This window comes from Delphinapterus leucas, chromosome 7, assembly GCF_059928025.1.
Source record: "Delphinapterus leucas isolate spDelLeu-1000000601 "Yukka" chromosome 7, BTC_Dleu_Yukka2, whole genome shotgun sequence".
NCBI classification, from domain to species: domain Eukaryota; kingdom Metazoa; phylum Chordata; class Mammalia; order Artiodactyla; family Monodontidae; genus Delphinapterus; species Delphinapterus leucas.
This window is the reverse complement of record NC_143135.1, coordinates 13,704,058-13,721,302: the sequence shown is the minus strand read 5'-3', so window position 1 is coordinate 13,721,302 and position 17,245 is coordinate 13,704,058. Positions and strand designations below refer to the sequence as shown.

The 17,245-nt window shown below is 40.1% G+C and overlaps 1 protein-coding gene across 7 annotated transcripts in view; it reads right to left on the bottom strand.

Moving 5' to 3' along the window:
* Nucleotides 1-17,245, bottom strand: part of AMBRA1 (autophagy and beclin 1 regulator 1) — a 173,724-nt gene that overhangs the window by 155,145 nt on the left and 1,334 nt on the right. For 2 of the 7 annotated variants that reach the window (XM_089914857.1, XM_089914856.1), the window contains exon 2: nucleotides 4-444. The exons of the other annotated variants lie outside the window; for them this stretch is intronic. The gene's annotated coding sequence lies outside the window, so the exon portion shown is untranslated. The remainder of the gene's footprint in view (nucleotides 1-3; nucleotides 445-17,245) is intronic. 7 annotated transcript variants of the gene reach the window in all.

The window sequence follows — 17,245 nt, the reverse complement described above, 5'->3', positions numbered from 1 at the left end:
TACCTTTCATCCACCAACAACATTAGGAGGCTGAAGTAGAGCCGATTTCAAATCACGAAGGATCACATCTTTCTGTTTTCTGCGTAGTCTTTGGGAAAAAGAGTCCAGCTCTCCTCCCTGGAGTACCACACTGCCCCCAGTAGTTCCTGGAAACTCCTGGAGCCACAGCAACAGTACTGTAAAAAGCTTTGAGAACATTAAGCCAGGTATCCTCACAAGCCCAGACAGGTAAGATTACTCACCAGACAAATAAGAACATTTAAACCTGGAAGAGGTTAAGAAATTCATCTAGGTTTGCAAGATGAGTCAGTAGGCAAAGCAGGATTTGAATTCAGGCTTTTCCTTCAGATAGTATCAGAGCTTGACTCTCAGTCCTTGGCTCAGCAGATACTGTGTTCAGTGTTCTCCAATGTTAGAGTCAGCCCAGGTCAGGTTCTTGGCTGACTAGAATAGGGAAAGGAAAAATTTCCCTCAAGGCTTCAGGAAAAGGAGAAGTCAAATTATTAAATGCAGAGCTCTTATGCTAAAAGGTCCAGATGCCCTTCTACCTTGCCAATCACATTTCTCAGCCAATCAAAATAAGGCACTGGATTTTAAGAACCTACTCATTTTAAGCTCTCACTAGAAGTTGGATGGTATTTTCCCTACTTCCCAAATAAAAAACACTTAAGGGGGACTGGAAAGATGGAAAAGCAGTAACAGCCAGCCAGCAAGTGTTTACTGAGTATCTATGTACTCAGCACTATTCTAGGCACTGAGGATACTACAGCGAATGAGAAATACCTGCCCTCAAGGAGCTTATGTGACTATTTATGTAATTTAAAAAATGATGACACTTTCAAGTACTGATAAATGTGAGGAAGAAAATATGAAAAGTAATGTTTTTGGGGGGGACAGATTAAAGGAAGGAAATCAACAGTTCAGAATCACTTTCTAGTTTTCTATGACTATGAGCCTGAGAAAATATGAATAACTCAGGAGAAACTTTAAAATATTTTCATACAAACTAATACTATAATAAATATAATCCAACATCACTTCCTATATATATTTTTTTTTTGCAGTACGCGGGCCTCTCACCGCTGCGGCCTCTCCTGCCGCGGAGCACAGGCTCTGGACGCGCAGGCCCAGTGGCCATGGCTCAAGGGCCCAGCCACTCCGCGGCACACGGGATCCTCCCAGACCGGGGCACGAACCCGCGTCCCCTGCATCGGCAGGCGGACCCCCAACCACTGCGCCACCAGGGAAGTCCTATCACTTCCTATTTTTAAATAATTATATATAAGACTAAATTTGAAATAGCATTAAAAGAAAGTATTCTTATCTCAAAAGTTACAGCAATCTTAAAGCCTTACAAGTACATGGCAGTAAGATCCCAATATTTATCCAATCATCCACCAACTGATAAAGACAAGCCCAGTGGCAGAGTATAACACATATATTTAAAGCAATACTTCTATCGAACATTCACTGAATATGTGCTACACACCTGACAGTGCTAAGCACTTTTCCACACATTATCTCATTTACTTCTCACAGCAACACTATGAAGATAAGTATTATCATTATCCCCATTTACAAATCACAAAACTGAGGCTTAGAGAGGTTAAATGATTTGTCCATGTGGAGGAGAGATTCAAAATCAAATCAGATGGGACTTCCCTGGCAGTCTAGTGGTTAAGACTTTACCTCCAATGCAGGGGGAGTGGGTTCGATCCCTGGTCAGGGAGCTAAGATCCCACATGCCTCAGGGCCAAAAAACCAAAACATAAAACAGAAGCAATACTGTAACAAATTCAATAAAGACTTAAGAAAAAAGAAAAAATCAGATGCCAAAGTGCATACTCTAACCACTACACTATATTGTTTCTACAGAACAAGCACTAAACCTCAGATACAGAAAAAAATCCTTTTCGTGTCCTCACACCTAGGTCAAAATTACAAAGAGTTAATTCAGGAGACAGAAAGAGAAGGAATAAATCTGAGTGAATCTGAGTCAGAACACAGTACTGTAACCTTAGGCAAATTCCACAATACCCATGCCTCAACCTCCCTATCTATAAAGGAGTTAACCACACCAGCACTAACCATTACTTGCCTCCTGGTAGGTTGTGAGTGTTAATTACTAACTGTAATAAATACACAGATCATCAGTTGAAAGAAACAAGGAAAACTACAGCATTATTATTATTGCCTTGTTGCTAGAGCAAAACACCAGAAATCAACATAAATAAGTTATGTACACCAAGAATGTAGGGTTTGAATATGTACTTTGAAAGGCAATCATATAATAAGTTGTTTTACCTCTAATTTTTTTCCTTTTTTTTTTTTTAATTTAAAAAAGCAATACAGGGACTTTCCTGGTGGTTCAGTGGTAAAGAATTCGTCCTGCAATGCAGGGGACGCGGGTTCGATCCCCGGTCGGTCGGGGAACTAAGATCCCACAGGCTGCAGGGCAACTAAGCCCTCGCGCCAAACTACTGAGCTCACACACCTCAACGAGATAGCCCACGTGCTGCAAACTACAGAGCCCACGCGCTCTGGTGCCTGCACGCCACAACTACAGAGCCCATGTGCTACAACTAGAGAGAGAAAACCCACACTCCACAACTAGAGAGAAGCTCTCATGCTGCAACGAAGAGCCCGTGCGCCGCAACGACCAAAAAGATCCCACATGCCTTAACGAAGGTCCCGCGTGCCGCAACTAAGACCCAATACAGCCAATCAATCAATCAATCAATCAATAAAGTGGGGTGGGGGGAGCAGTACAGGAATTTCCCTGGCGGTCCAGTGGTTAAGACTCCAAGCTCCGAATGCAGGGGGCATGGGCTCAATCCCTGATTCGGGAACCAAGATCCCACATGTGGCACAGCATAGCCAAAAGAAAAAAGCAACATATACCATACAGCATTTATCCCAGAGAACGCATGTTCGCACAAAAAAAGGTACACAAATGTCCACAGCATCTCTATCAGTAATAGTCAAGAACTGGGAAAAAACTCAGATGTTCTTCAATGGGCAAGTGATTAAACAAACTAAAGTATATCCAAACTATGGAATACTACTCAGCAATTAAAAAGAAAGGGGCACTGGGACCTCTCTGGTGTTCCAGCGGTTAAGGCTCTGCACTCTCAATGCAGGGGGCCCAGGTTCCATCCCTGGTCAGGGAACTAGATCCTGCATGCTGCAACTAAAGACTGACACAGCCAAATAAATAAATAAGTAAATAAATATTAAGAAAGAAAAGAAAGGAGCACTATTGATTCATGCAATTTAGATGACTCTCCAGGGAATTACATTGATTGAAAAAGGCCAATCCAAAAGGTTACATGCTGGGAATTCCCTGGCGGTCCAGTGTTTAGCACTCAGCACTTTCACTGCCTGGGCTGGGTTCAATCCTTGGTCGGGGAACTAAGATCGCATAACCAGCAGCGCAGGCAAAAAAACTTTTTCTTTAATTAAGAGAAAAAAAAAAAGGTTACACACTATATGATTTTATTCACATAACATTCTTTTTTTAAAAAATTAATTTTATTTTTGGCTGCGCTGGGTCTTCGTTGCTGCATGTGGGCTTTCTCTTGTTGCAGCGAGCGGGGGCTACTCTATTGCAGTGCATGGGCTTCTCACTGTGGTGGCTTCTCTTGTTGCAGAGCACGGGCTCTAGGCACGTGGGCTTCAGTAGTTGTGGCACGTGGCTCAGTAGTTGTGGCTCCCGGGCTCTAGAGCGCAGGCTCAGTCATTGTGGCGCATGGGCTTAGCTGCTCCGCAGCATGTGGGATCTTCCCGGACAAGGGATCGAACCCATGTCCCCTGCAATGGCCGGCAGATTCTTAACTGCTGCACCACCAGGGAAGTCCCACATAACATTCTTGAAATGACAGGTTGCCAGGGACAGATATGGCCGGGGGAGTGGGAGATGGGCCATCTTCCCCAGGGGGTATCTTCCCTTGATCATCTGCACAAAAACTTTATTGCAACTTTACCCACTGCACTATCAGATCATTATGATTTGGTGCGAGGGGGAGCAGCAGTGGCTATAAAATGGCATCAGGAGAGATCCTGTGGGATGGAAATGTTCTGCATCTTATCTGTGTCAATGGCAATACCCAGGTTGTGACAGTATTCTATGGTTCTGTAAGATGTTACCATTGGGGGAAACTGGGTAAAGGACACACAGGATCTATCTCACTATTCTTTCTTACAACTGCACGTAAACCTACAATAACCTGTAAACAAAAAGTTTAATCAGAAATGAAGGCAACACATGCCTCTTGTAACAAGTAAAACAGTAGTCTGTGGTCAATCTCTTTCCCTACCCATTCCATTCCCTCCCTCTTGAGATAACCATGCAAACTCACTGCTCATACAAACAGGCATGCATTTAATACTTTTTGTTTATTGTATCAAAATGGGATCATACATACTACACATTACCCTGCAGCCTATCTTCTTCACCTATCATCACTATATCATAGAGAGCTAAAAAAAAAAAAAAAAAATTTAAGTGCCAAGCAGGATGGCAGGTATAGAAAATTTTCTGACTGGGGCAAATCTGACAAATGTTTACCGTGCTAATGTGCCATAGCTGAGCCAGGTGCATTCAGTGAGAGCACAATATACAAGTAGCATTCTAAAGAGATCTGCAAAAATGCAAGTTCTTCAGCAGCTCTTCGAGGATCCCATCCCCCTCTCTGCCTCCTCCATGGAACCATCCCGGGGGGCCCATGGAGGAAGAAATGCTAAATGATTTCTTTTCAGCAGAAAACTGCAAGGGGGGTTAATTCTCCCACATACTGAAGCCATAGCAAACAAACTTCCCTGAAAATGTATTCCTCCTTCAAGCAGAAGTGCAAAATATATTGTTGATAACATTTAAGACATCCATTTGTAAAAAAGCAACTACCACGATTAAGCGCTTAATGTTTTATGTACTGTATCTCTAGAGCGCCCTCCTACCCCACTACCATTTTACAGACCAAAACCTGGCTTGATGTGAAATTACTTGCCCATGATCAAACAGCCAGCAAGTGGTAAAGCTGGCATTCAAAGGTACAAGTGCTTTTTCCACTTTATCAGGTTTTCCTATAATATCACATGTCAACAGAAGAGATTCAATAAGTGTAATAAGTGTATTTAGGCAGAATCCATTTTCTAAATGTCTGCTGACTTTGATTCAACCTTTTTTTCCATTTAGCATGTCTGGGGGGACTATATTATGTGCCAGGACCTATCATAGGTGACAGTGAAAGAGAGGTAAAAACAAACAAACACAACGCAGAAAAGGCCTCCAACCTCAAAGAGCTTTCAAACTGCAACTGCAATATACTGAAACTATAACTGCCATATTGATATGTGGCGAGTGTTACCCTCAAGGAAGTACAAAGTGCTGTGGGTTTGAAGAATCCAGCTCTCCTCCCGAAATCAAGTGACATTAGCTTCCTTACAATTGTTCTTAGTTTCAATTCCACTCATATTCTACAAGTCACATATTTCTCTTCGTGATCTCTGGCAAAAGGTCTGCAATGTCCTTCTATACAAAACACTGCCCCAGACACGCTCAATTAGTATGAACAGAAGCTGCCAGCTCAAATCAGCAGAAAGCTCCTTAATGCTGTAATTTTTTGAAATTTTGGCAATGAAAAGAAATTAACCTTTTTGGTGAAATCATGGATGTGCAGAGTTAAAAGTGACTTAGACATCATTTTGAACATAGAGACTTAAAAAGGTAAAAATTCACTTGTCCATTGTTACAAGACTCATAAGGGCAGCTCTCAGACAAAAGCCCAGGTCTCTCAACTCATTGTATGGAGTTCCTTTCCACTCCTGCTTCTTTCTTTTAAGTCCAATGAAAAACTTAGTGATGTTCAAGTTTTCTCATTTCATCAATGATAGATGCATTCATGAATCATGTGTAGTTTAAAGATGAACTTTATCAAAAACAGACGTGCTAAGCATGATGAGATACATATATACAGAGGTAAAGGACTGCCTATCCTTGATAAGGCAGCTCTTCAGGCATTTGGGAAGGCAATGTTAATACACTAAAAAATTGCCATCGTCAACATCATCATCATCTTAGCAATAGCTAGTATTGGGGGGGATACGACTATGAGTCAGGCACTCACAGTATTTACATGGTATTTCTTATCCTTACAACAACTCTTGAAAGATAGGTGTTGTATTGTACACTGGTGCACACCAGGTTTAAAGAAGAATCCCCAAATTCCACAGCTACCCAGGGGCTGGGCTAGAATTTAAACTCTAGAGTCCATACTCTTTTCCCACTATCCTATGCTCCCTAGGAACAGAATAACTGCACTGCACATGTGGCTGTGACATCAAGTCACTTCAAACTCTGACATGATTTCCTGATCGGTAGTTATGTAATTAGCCATCTTTTCAATCTTCAGGTTGTCTTAACTAATTTCTTTCATGACTCCACAGTGGTTTTCCATGTTTTCTTCCTTTCCTTTCTTTGTTTTTATAGAAGCAAAACCCTTTTTCCAAATGAAATCTTATGTGAAAACACTAAAATATAAAAGCGATCAAAGTTGAGCTGCTCTGGTTTAAGCAGAATGGGAGAACCAAAGCTCTTCCTTACTCTCATGGCCATCCCTTAGGCACCTCGAAAGAACACACTAGCTTAATACAGAAGGCTGCCTTCTCCATCTCAGCTTTGCCACTCACCATCTGTATGAGGACCAGTAGACCTCAAAGCACGATTCTGGTAACAGACCTGAGACCCCTCATGAGGGATCACTTTTTCTTGTCCTTTACAACAGAGATACCACCATCCACTTCATAGGTTTGTTATTAACATTACGTGGACGAACAAATATAAACTTCCCAGCAGATGGTTAAGTATTGGAAAGTTGGCTCCCCCCTCTTTTATCCTGCAGAGGTAGCAGTTGTTGCCAATTCAAGAAAGCTCAATAAAATATACATGATGGTTATCTTCAGTAGCAAAGAAGTAAACAAGTAAATGCTCCCACAGCTCAACTAAAATAAACAAACCTAACAAACCCTTCATTAAAGGTACCAATGGTAATACCCCCTCCCAGCTTAGTTTCCCATAGTTTCCCAGTCAGTCAATGACCCATGGATCTCAAAGCACAATGTTTATAATGCACCTGAGATCCCTTATGAGTTACCATAATGCAGATGGCAAGTGTCAGGTGAATGAGTTAATGTTGTTCTGAGCACCTTAAATTTGGCACTTCCTGAGCTGAGCATTTAAATTGGCTACTTAATATTGCATTTAATGAGTATTTTTATGTTCAAGTTCTACAACAGAATCTAATGTTCATTTGCCCATCTTCTGGCTTCTATTTCTCCAGGCATTACAAACCAAAAATATGCTGATGTCATGTGCACCTTCACCCAAGCAACTTTAACCTAGCCCTTCCTAAACTAGTCATTAAGAATCTATTAACCAAAAAAAAAAAAAATCTGTTACCTTAGTCTGTTACTGATAATGTGTTCCCTTTTCTATATGTGTAACAGGAGACTAAATCCATTTTCACAGGAAAGAGGTTCTCAGTCCCAATCTAAGCCCAACCAACAACTCTCAAACTATCAACTTTATGGAAACTGCAGGTATTGGCTTTGACCCCCTACAGTTTAGGAAGAATTATAACAATAATACATCATACAGCCATGAAAAGACTCATTTACAATAAAGAACACATCCCTAAGCATTCAACTTGGGAGCCAAGAAGATTCAGAATGCTAATCTATTTTACCAGGAGACCTTGAGCAATTCACCTACTCTCTAATGATTATTTTTACATAAGGAAAATGAAAATATACTCATTAAAATTCCAGAGGTACTGTCTGATTAACCATCAAACAACTATTTCCTGCGGTTACCAGGGACCTCAGGAAGTCATCTTTGTCATCTCCCTCATTTCTTAACAAGCGCACACCTAAATCATCCTAGAAAGACAGTTACAAAGTCTTTGGGAAAGATATTTCACAACCTTCCTTGGTAACATTCCAGTATCTTGTAGTCAGGAAGTTCTTTCTAATTTGTAACCTATATCTTTTCCGTTGCAAATAAAACACATTCCGGGCTTCCCTGGTGGTGCAGTGGTTGAGAGCCCACCTGCCGATGCAGGGGACACAGGATCGTGCCCCAGTCCAGGAAGATCCCACATGCCGCGGAGCGGCTAGGCCCGTGAGCCATGGCCACTGAGCCTACGCGTCCGGAGACTGTGCTCCACAACGGGAGAGACCACAACAGTGAGAGGCCCGCGTACCGCAAAAAAAAAACAAAACACACATTCCCTCTTGTCTTCTCCACTGTGGAAAGAAAACATCTGCTTAACACCACCTGAACAATATCCCTTCAAGAGACTATAAAATATAGGAAACCTATTTCAAACAGCTTCATGTAAATGCCACATGGCTTTCAGTGGGTCACCTAGACAAAGAACGTGATTAAGAGTCTTAAATTCCCAGTTCCATCACTGACTTGCTCTGAAGAAGATATGAAGTTAAAACCATGCAGGTGCTGTACCTCAATTATCCCATCAGTAAAATGCAAATAACAAAATGAGTAAAGGAGAACTCAATTCCTCAAAAAATTAACCACACGAAAAGAGATTCTCAATCCCAATCTAAGCCAACAACTGTCACATCACACACTCTAGAAACTGCAGATGTTGGCTTTGATCCCTATGGTTTAGGAAGAATCATAACAATTACATTACCATAGGGCTCTGTAATTCCACTCCTAGGTACGTACCCAAAACAACTGAAGCAAGTACATGCACGTGCATGTTTACAGTAGCACTATTCATAATATCCAAAAGGTGGAAACAGTCTAAACAGTTCATTAATGGATGAATGGATAAACAAATTATGGTCTATACATACACAAAAGGTTACATACTAGATGATTCCACTTATATGAAATATCCAAAATATATCAATCCATAGAGACAGAATGCAGATTGCTCATTTCCAGGGGCTAGTGGAAGGGGGGAATGAAGAGAAACTGCTCAATTGGAAAGAGAATTTACTTTGGAATGATGGAAATGTTTTGGAACTAGATAGAGGTAGTAGTTGCACAACACTGTGCAAATGCCACTGAACTGCCGTTCACTTTAAAATGGTTAATTTTGTGTTATGTGAATTTTACCTCAATAAATTATTTTAAAAGAAAAAAAAAGAATGCTAGGAGAATTAATGGGCACAATAACCATAAAATGCTTACCCTTTCCAGGAAAGTCTAGGCAGAATGGTAGCCAAAATGTTTAATATTACTTCAATATAGTCAATTAGACTTTGAGCAAAGAATATGTAAATGGGAAACAAAATAGAAACCAAAATAAAGTCTAGAGTTATATAGTATCCCATATGGAAACAAGAGCCAATAAATAAGTGAATGAATAAAGGGAAATAAAGTAAATAACCAAGCATATCAGCTAATTAGCTATAGCAATAATGACCATAGGAAAGCAGTAAGAAAAAGATAAAGGTAAGGAATGAACTTTAAAAACCAAAACTGGTGCTTCCCTAGTGGCACAGTGGTTAAGAATCCGCCTGCCAATGCAGGGGACATGGGTTCGAGCCCTGGTTCAGGAAGATCCCACATGCTGCAGAGCAACTAAGCCCATGCGCCACAACTACTGAGCCCGTGCTCTAGAGCCCGCGAGCCACAACTACTGAAGCCCATGAACCCAGAGCCTGTGCTCCACAACAAGAGAAGCCACCGCAATGGGAAGCCTGCGCACCGCAACAAAGAGTAGACCCCGCTCGCCGCAACGAGAAAGCCCGTGCAGCAACGAAGACCCAACGCAGCCAAAAATAAATTAATTAATTTTAAAAAAGAAAGTGCTTGCTCAAAGCAGGTGGTTAATAAATATAATAATAATTTAAAAAATCCAAAACCAGTAATACTAAAATACAAAAGATCCATTAGATAGGGAGGTGAAAATAGAAAGGCTAATGATAGCAAAGCTAAAAAGCAAAGCTAAAAAGTATACATAAAGCCTTAAACTCCAAGGCCACATATAAAGACCATGAGAATCATTATCTCACCATCTTGAGAATATCCTCATTCCCTTGCCCCTTTCTGCTTTAATACAACTTTTTCGCAAGACACCAAGGCTAAGCAGGCAAGGACAACAAAATGAAAAGGTACTGTTCCTATGTTCATGGACCTTATGATATTACTTCTTTTTAAAGTCTTACTTCTTATGGGAAGACACATATGGTAATAATCTAAATATACAGACCATCTCCACTTCCTCCCTTTCCACTTCTTAAACGCACTTTAATCTGGCTCTGGCCCTACATTCCTCCAATGCTGTTCTTGCTATGATCATCAGTGATCTCTGTGTTGCTAAATCAAACAAAATACCGGTGATCACTTCCTCCCTGAAACATGCTCCTCTCCCAGTTTCTGAGATTTTCTCTTAAATTCCTTGCAGCTTGGTCCTAAGTGCTCTTCTACTCCTAGTCTATACATGCCTTTCGTCTGGGTAAACTCATCCATTTTCCTTGACTGTTAACACCTATATACTGGGGCATCCAGATTTATTTCCAGCGCCATTTTTGAGCATTAGCTCAATGACTGCTTACTTGATGGGTCCATGTGTATTATTTCACAGATATCTCACACTTAGCATGACTAAAATTGAGGCTTTCATTCCACTCGCCAACTCAAGTTAAAACCTACCCCTCCTCCAATGTTTCCATCTCAGAAATGGCAACTTCTGAGATGCTGATACTCATGCCAGAAATCTGGGAATCATACCTGATACCTCTCTCTTCCCACATATCCAATCCATCATTAAGTCGTTCTGTCCTAATTCTAAAATATCTACTGAATCTTTCTACTTTCCTCCGTCTCCTCTGCCTACAGCCTAATCCAAACCATTGTTATCTTTTGCCTGGACCACTATAAGGCAGCCTAATTATTAGACTTTCCCCACTTCCTCTCTTTCCAAATTTTCCACAATTTCCAATTTTTTCCACCACAGATTTTCAAAAATTTTCACAACATAGCCAGAATAATTTTTAAAAAATCATATATTAGGTTACAACACTCATTCTTAAAACCTTCAAAGGCTTCTGATTATACCTAGGAAAAAAATCCAAAATCCTTGACACAGTCCTGCCTAAATCTCTATCCTCATCCTATGCCCCCCATTCTTACCCACTGCTCATTGCATTCAAAGCACACCCGTCTTTTTTCAGCTTCTCAAATGTGCCAAGTTCTTTCCCACCCCAAGGCTTTCACACATGCTATTCCTTTCCCTTCCCCTTTCTTCCTTCTAGTCTCTGCTTAAATATCACTTCTTCAGAGAAACCTCCCCCAAAGCTCCAATATAATTCATGTCCCCCTGCTATAATCTTTTTTACTTTTCCATCATAAGACTTTACATACTTTGTAATTATACATTTATCAGTGTTTTTTTTGGAAATATTTATTTATTTGACTGCATCGGGTCTTAGTTGCAGCACGGGCTCTTCGTTGCGTTGCAGCAGTGGGCTTCTCTCTAGTTGTGGCATGCGGGCTTAGCTGCCCCGCGGCATGTGGGATCTTAGTTCCCCCACCAGGGATGAACCAGTATCCCCTGCATTGGAAGGCAGATTCTTAACCACTGGACCACCAGGGAAGTCCCTATTGGTGTATTTTTTGTTTACTGCCTCTCTCTCCTCTGGATCATAATCTCCATAAGGGTATGGACGATGTCTATTTTTTTCACCGTACTCTTGGTATAATGGCAGTAGTTTAGAGAGTTTAGAATTGTTTAAAGTATTGATAGTTTAGAATCAGTATAATTTAGGGATTAGGAGCAGGGGAGCCAGGCTGCTTGGATTCAAATCCTGGTTCTGCCACGGACGAGCTCTATGACCTTAGGCAAACTGCTTAACCTCTCTGTGCCACCATTTCCACATCTAGAAAATGGGGAGAACAAAAGTACCTACACCATAAGGTTGTTATAAGAATGAAAAGAATCAACAACACAAAGCACTTAGTACAGTACCTGGTGCAAAGCACTTCAATAAGCACTGGCTCTGATCAGCTCTTATTAGGGTATCCTCACCATCTCCCACAGAGGTAAACATTCAATAGACATTTACTGGATGAATGACTGAAAAAAGAGACTCTACTACAGTCATTAAATAGGCTTTTTTAAATGACAGAGCAGGAGTATTATAGAGATTTGGAGATGAAAACATAAACAGTTAAGGCAAAGACTGAAGAAACCCACAATTTATAATGCATAAAGGGATAACAGTAATAAAAAACTAACTCTGGGACTTCCCTGGTGGCGCAGTGGTTAAGAATCCTCCTGCCAAGGCAGGGGACACGGGATTGAGCCCTGCTCAGGGAAGATCCCACATGCTGTGGAGCAACTAAGCCCGTGCACCACGACTACTGAGCCTGCGCTCTAGAGCCCGCGTGCCGGGCTTCCCTGGTGGCGCAGTGGTTGAGAGTCCGCCTGCAGGTGCAGGGGACACGGGTTTGTGCCCCGGTCCGGGAAGATCCCACATGCCGCAGAGCAGCTGGGCCCGTGAGCCATGGCCGCTGGGCCTGCACGTCCGGAGCCTGTGCTCCGCAACGGGAGAGGCCACAACAGTGCGAGGCCCGCGTACCGAAAAAAAAAAAAAAAAAAATAGAGCCCACGTGCCACAACTACTGAAGCCTGTGTGCCTAGAGCCCGTGCTCCACAACAAGAGAAGCCACCGCAATGAGAAGCCCGCGCACCACAATGAAGAGTAGTCCCTGCTCGCCGCAACTAGAGAAAGCCCGCACACAGCAACGAAGACCCAATGCAGCCAAAAATAAAATTAATTAAAAAACAAACAAACAGAAAAACTAACTCTACTGGATGCTCAGTCTTTACCACTAAGCAAAAAATATGTTCACTCTTCCAGATGTTTACCCAAGGTGATTTGGTTGCTTTGACTTTTCCCTAAATATCACCCTTTTCCAAAACTTTAATCACTTTCTTCAAAATCCTTCCAGCACCAAGCACAGTTCAGATAGATGGTAAAATTCAGATACTATCATTTTCTACCTGTTTTGCAAAGAAATGTTCTTCTGTTCCTAAAATAGCTCTAGACTGTTTTGCTACATATATTATAAAATCCTCAAAGTTTTGCCCTCAATCTAATATCTGGAACTCTTTCAGACACTGTTGCTTTGGAGGTTTTCTCTTTCCCAGTGAAGACTCATCCTCTCACTATAAGTTGAAGGACATTGAGGGGAATGAGGGACAAATATGCTGCTTTAACTTCCTATTCCTTATTCAAGCTTCCTCAAAAGACCCTAAACTTCAATCTAAGCATCACTATTATCCGTTCTGCTTTTGAAGAACATATAATCTTTAGCTTATTATAACAATATTGAAAATGATAACAGCTGGCATATATAGTGCTATGTGCTATTCTAAACACTTTACATATGTCAACTCATTTAATTCTCACAACAAACCGTATGATATTCTACAGATGAGGAGAGGCACAGAGAGGTTAATTAACTTGCCCAAGTCGCAGAGCTAGTTAAGTACTGGCACGGTGATTTGGACCCAGACTGCCTGGCTCCAGAGTCAGGACCACTATGCTATTATTTCAAGAGTTTGGCAAGACATTTTTTTGCCTTGTTTTCACAGGTCAGCTAGACAGAAATACTCCAATTCTTGCCCCAAATCAAACATGCATATTAATCCTCTCCAATTCAGCAAAATTTCAGATGTTTCATTATATCATAGGCATATATACCTAAAACAAAGTAATTGTGGTTCATGGGAGAATCTATGTTCTATCCTGGGAAGCAGAAATAAACAAATGATGAAATCATGAAATGTGAAATTTGCCTCAGTGAATCCTACAGATAGAAATATAATTCCAGTAAGTAGTAGGAAAAAATGTTTGCAAAACACTTTTAATTTCTTGCAGGAAAAGTACCAAACAAGATTGTAGGTGTTATTATATACACACCCAACAGCAACCTACATTTTCCCTCTCTCAATTTCACGACAATTCTCCTAAGTCTCTCCTTTTATATGAAGCAAAATACCTCAGCTTATTCCCTGCTACAAACACCTGAAGGCATGTATCCAGTTTTCAAATTCATTCAACTCAACTTCCAAAGAACAGTGTTTTTTGGAAAAAATTAATAAATGAAAACTAACACATAAGAAGTAAAAAATTAAACTCATTAGTCAAGCATGCTGGATATTCATTAAGTCATAGTTATCCTTTACTATGCCAAATCCAGTGTCATCATACATTAAGTAACAGACAAATATTTTATGTAGCAATCTTAAATGAAGACTTCCATTGCAATGGCAACAGGGGAACATTAATTTACTGAATCATGGTATGTTTCCAACTTTTTAGGGGGCTTAAGGATGCCATGGCTGAAGACCCCAATCCCCGTGAACACCCAGTGCCTTCCTCACTCCTTCATCTCTCTCATCTCTCTCTGTGTCTGCCCTTGTTTGTTTCCTTAATAGCACAGCCTAAATTTCAATCTTTATCAGATACCTGGTCAACTCTGCTCCCCACTGGAATTATCTCCATAAGGGCAGGAACACTCATGTCTACTTTTGTATCCCAGCATCTAATGAGACTTCCATAAATATTTGGTAGATGAAAAAAAGTCTGAAAAGGTAAGGGTTGAAACATACAGTCACAATCAAGGAATAGATCCAAAAGGTCTGACTGGAATATTTCATACCTCAGGAAAAAACGCAGTGCAACAATACTCAATAAATAAAGGAAAAAATTTAGGTGAAGTGAAGATTATCAACTCTAAGAGTGAAGGAAGAGACAGAACAAGTTAGAAAAGACTGCACTAATCCATAAACAAGCCAGGACTAACTGGAATAGAGGGAGTAACATGCAGCACCTAAAACTTCTTTCACTAGCACTTCCAAGGACTTACTCCTTTCCACAAACATGTAGTAAGCTTCTCCAATGCATTTAATGTTTGTCACCTCTATCCTCCATGACTGTCAGGCATAATGCTGCCTTCAAAGAAGCAAGCTGTCCAAGAACCCAGATGACATCTGTTCATTGTTGCTGTAAGACAGCATAGAAGTTAACATCTGAAGAGCACTTTATCTTTTCAAAGCAGCTTCATGTATTTTTTTTCTCAACAGAAGTATTACGATAGAAGTACTATCTTTCCCATTCTTTAAATACAGACACATAAAAGCACTCAAAGCCTTGAATTTGAATCCCAGCTCTGCTACACATTTGCTGTGTGATCTTGGACAAATTATTTACTTTCTGTGAGTCCAGTATCCATGGGAAAATTAATATCTACCTTAAGGGACTGTTATGAGCATTCAGTGAGATTAACACCTGCAAAGAACACCACACAGTAAATGCTCAATAAAGGACAGTAACCTTCCCTATGGCCTCCTTAAATAGTTTGTACAAGATTTCTCAGCTAGTAAGTTGGTAAACCTAGGACTTAAATCCAGGTCTCCTGATTCCTTAATCTGTTTTCTTCTAGCCACATCACTTTGGCAGACTGCCACATATTACTGAGCATATAAATATATTCTGACAATAAGCGATCACAACATTTTTATCTATCAGCAACTAATTTTAGCTTTGAGAAAAAGGGACCAAAAAAAACGATCTAATTAACTTGGGGGCAGAAGGGGTTCGAAAATATAAAATATAAATTACCCCCAAACCGTAGTACAGTTGTACCATAACACTTCCGTACAAACAAAAATTATGACAAGAAACAGAAAGTTCTCTCTGGGTTTATGAGGAACAACTGAAGAAAGAAACGAGCATGACTATGATTAAAGGAACTTAAGGGTATTTTTTTTTTGGTAAACCAAACCACTGGGCAAAAAGATTAGCATCCCATTCCAAAGTAACTCTATCAGGGATGAGAAGTATCTTAAAAAAAGAGACCTCAGTGTGCTAACAACAAACTTTTTCTCCAATTCCTTTAAGAGTGAGATAAATGGGAAGAGTGAGATAAATTGTCAACATAAACTGTCAACATAAACGTTCATAAAGATCCTTGAAGGCCATAAATGTTTGTTCTGGATTCAGTGTTAATAAGCAGCATAAAGGAGCATGATCAAAAGAATAAAAGTTTCATAAATATCCTAACACAAGCCGAAAATATTTTGAAAATTATACAGTATAAAAATAAGTTATTACTCTGTTAATAAAAATAACCGATTGTTTTCAAAGTGATACACATAACTAATCTTTTTCAAGTGCTATATATAACTCCTTCTAGAACAAGTTCTAGAAGACATTCGAGGAAGTTCACATCTTTAACAATCCCCAAGAGAAGAGAAGACAGAATAATTCAGTCACATCCTGAATTTGTAAATTCTGAAAAGAAATGCCAGGAGAGAGCTTGATCGACTTTGAAAGAACACAAGATTTAACCAAGAAAGGTAAGAGTTGAGTGAATTTCTATCACAAAGCAGGGGAGAAGCTGATAAGAAGCTCTACCCCTCCCCACCAGCACAACCAGATTTCTTGTCCTCCTCAACTCAACTTAAACCTCTGCTAATTATTTTCTACGGAAGCATAACAAAATGTTCCTAACATTTCTTCCTGACACTCAGAGCAAATTCTATTTATTATTTAGCATTCATTAGTAGCCACTGAGATACTACACTAACTCTAAATTCTATGCAGAACCTATCAATCTCCAGAGAGTAATGTCCCTTCCTTCTCTAAATTTTTTCCTCTGATATAAATTCTCTTCTATCATAAAAACTTTTCCAGAGAACACACATTCTTAGCCTAACTTCCCAATGTAGATTCTCCATAAAGATAGTCTCAGGACTCTTCATGAATCCCTTTCTGGGAGCACTAAGGTCCTGGTAACTAGGAAATCACTCATGATCAAGGGCCCTTCATTTAAATCCTGCTGACCTCACCAAAATAATAATATAACAATAATAATAATAAGGAACAATAATCCTTCCAAAACTCATATGAGAAGTCTAAATCTGTTAAAGAACATAGACTTGTATAGTTTCCATCCAAGGATTACAAATTTAGTCTCTTCTCCCTTAAGAAAGCCTATCTCCTACTGATTCTACAGATGTATTGTGGAAATACTTATTCAACTTAGAATGACCTCTAGGTTATTTTCTTCAACAAAGATATTACACAAATTAGAATCATGACACTGAATCCAATGAAAATAAAACGAGTAAGAACATGTAGTCTCCAAAATTTCCAAGCTGGGAGAGAAAAGGAAAACATAATGGAGTTCCCAGAATGCTAA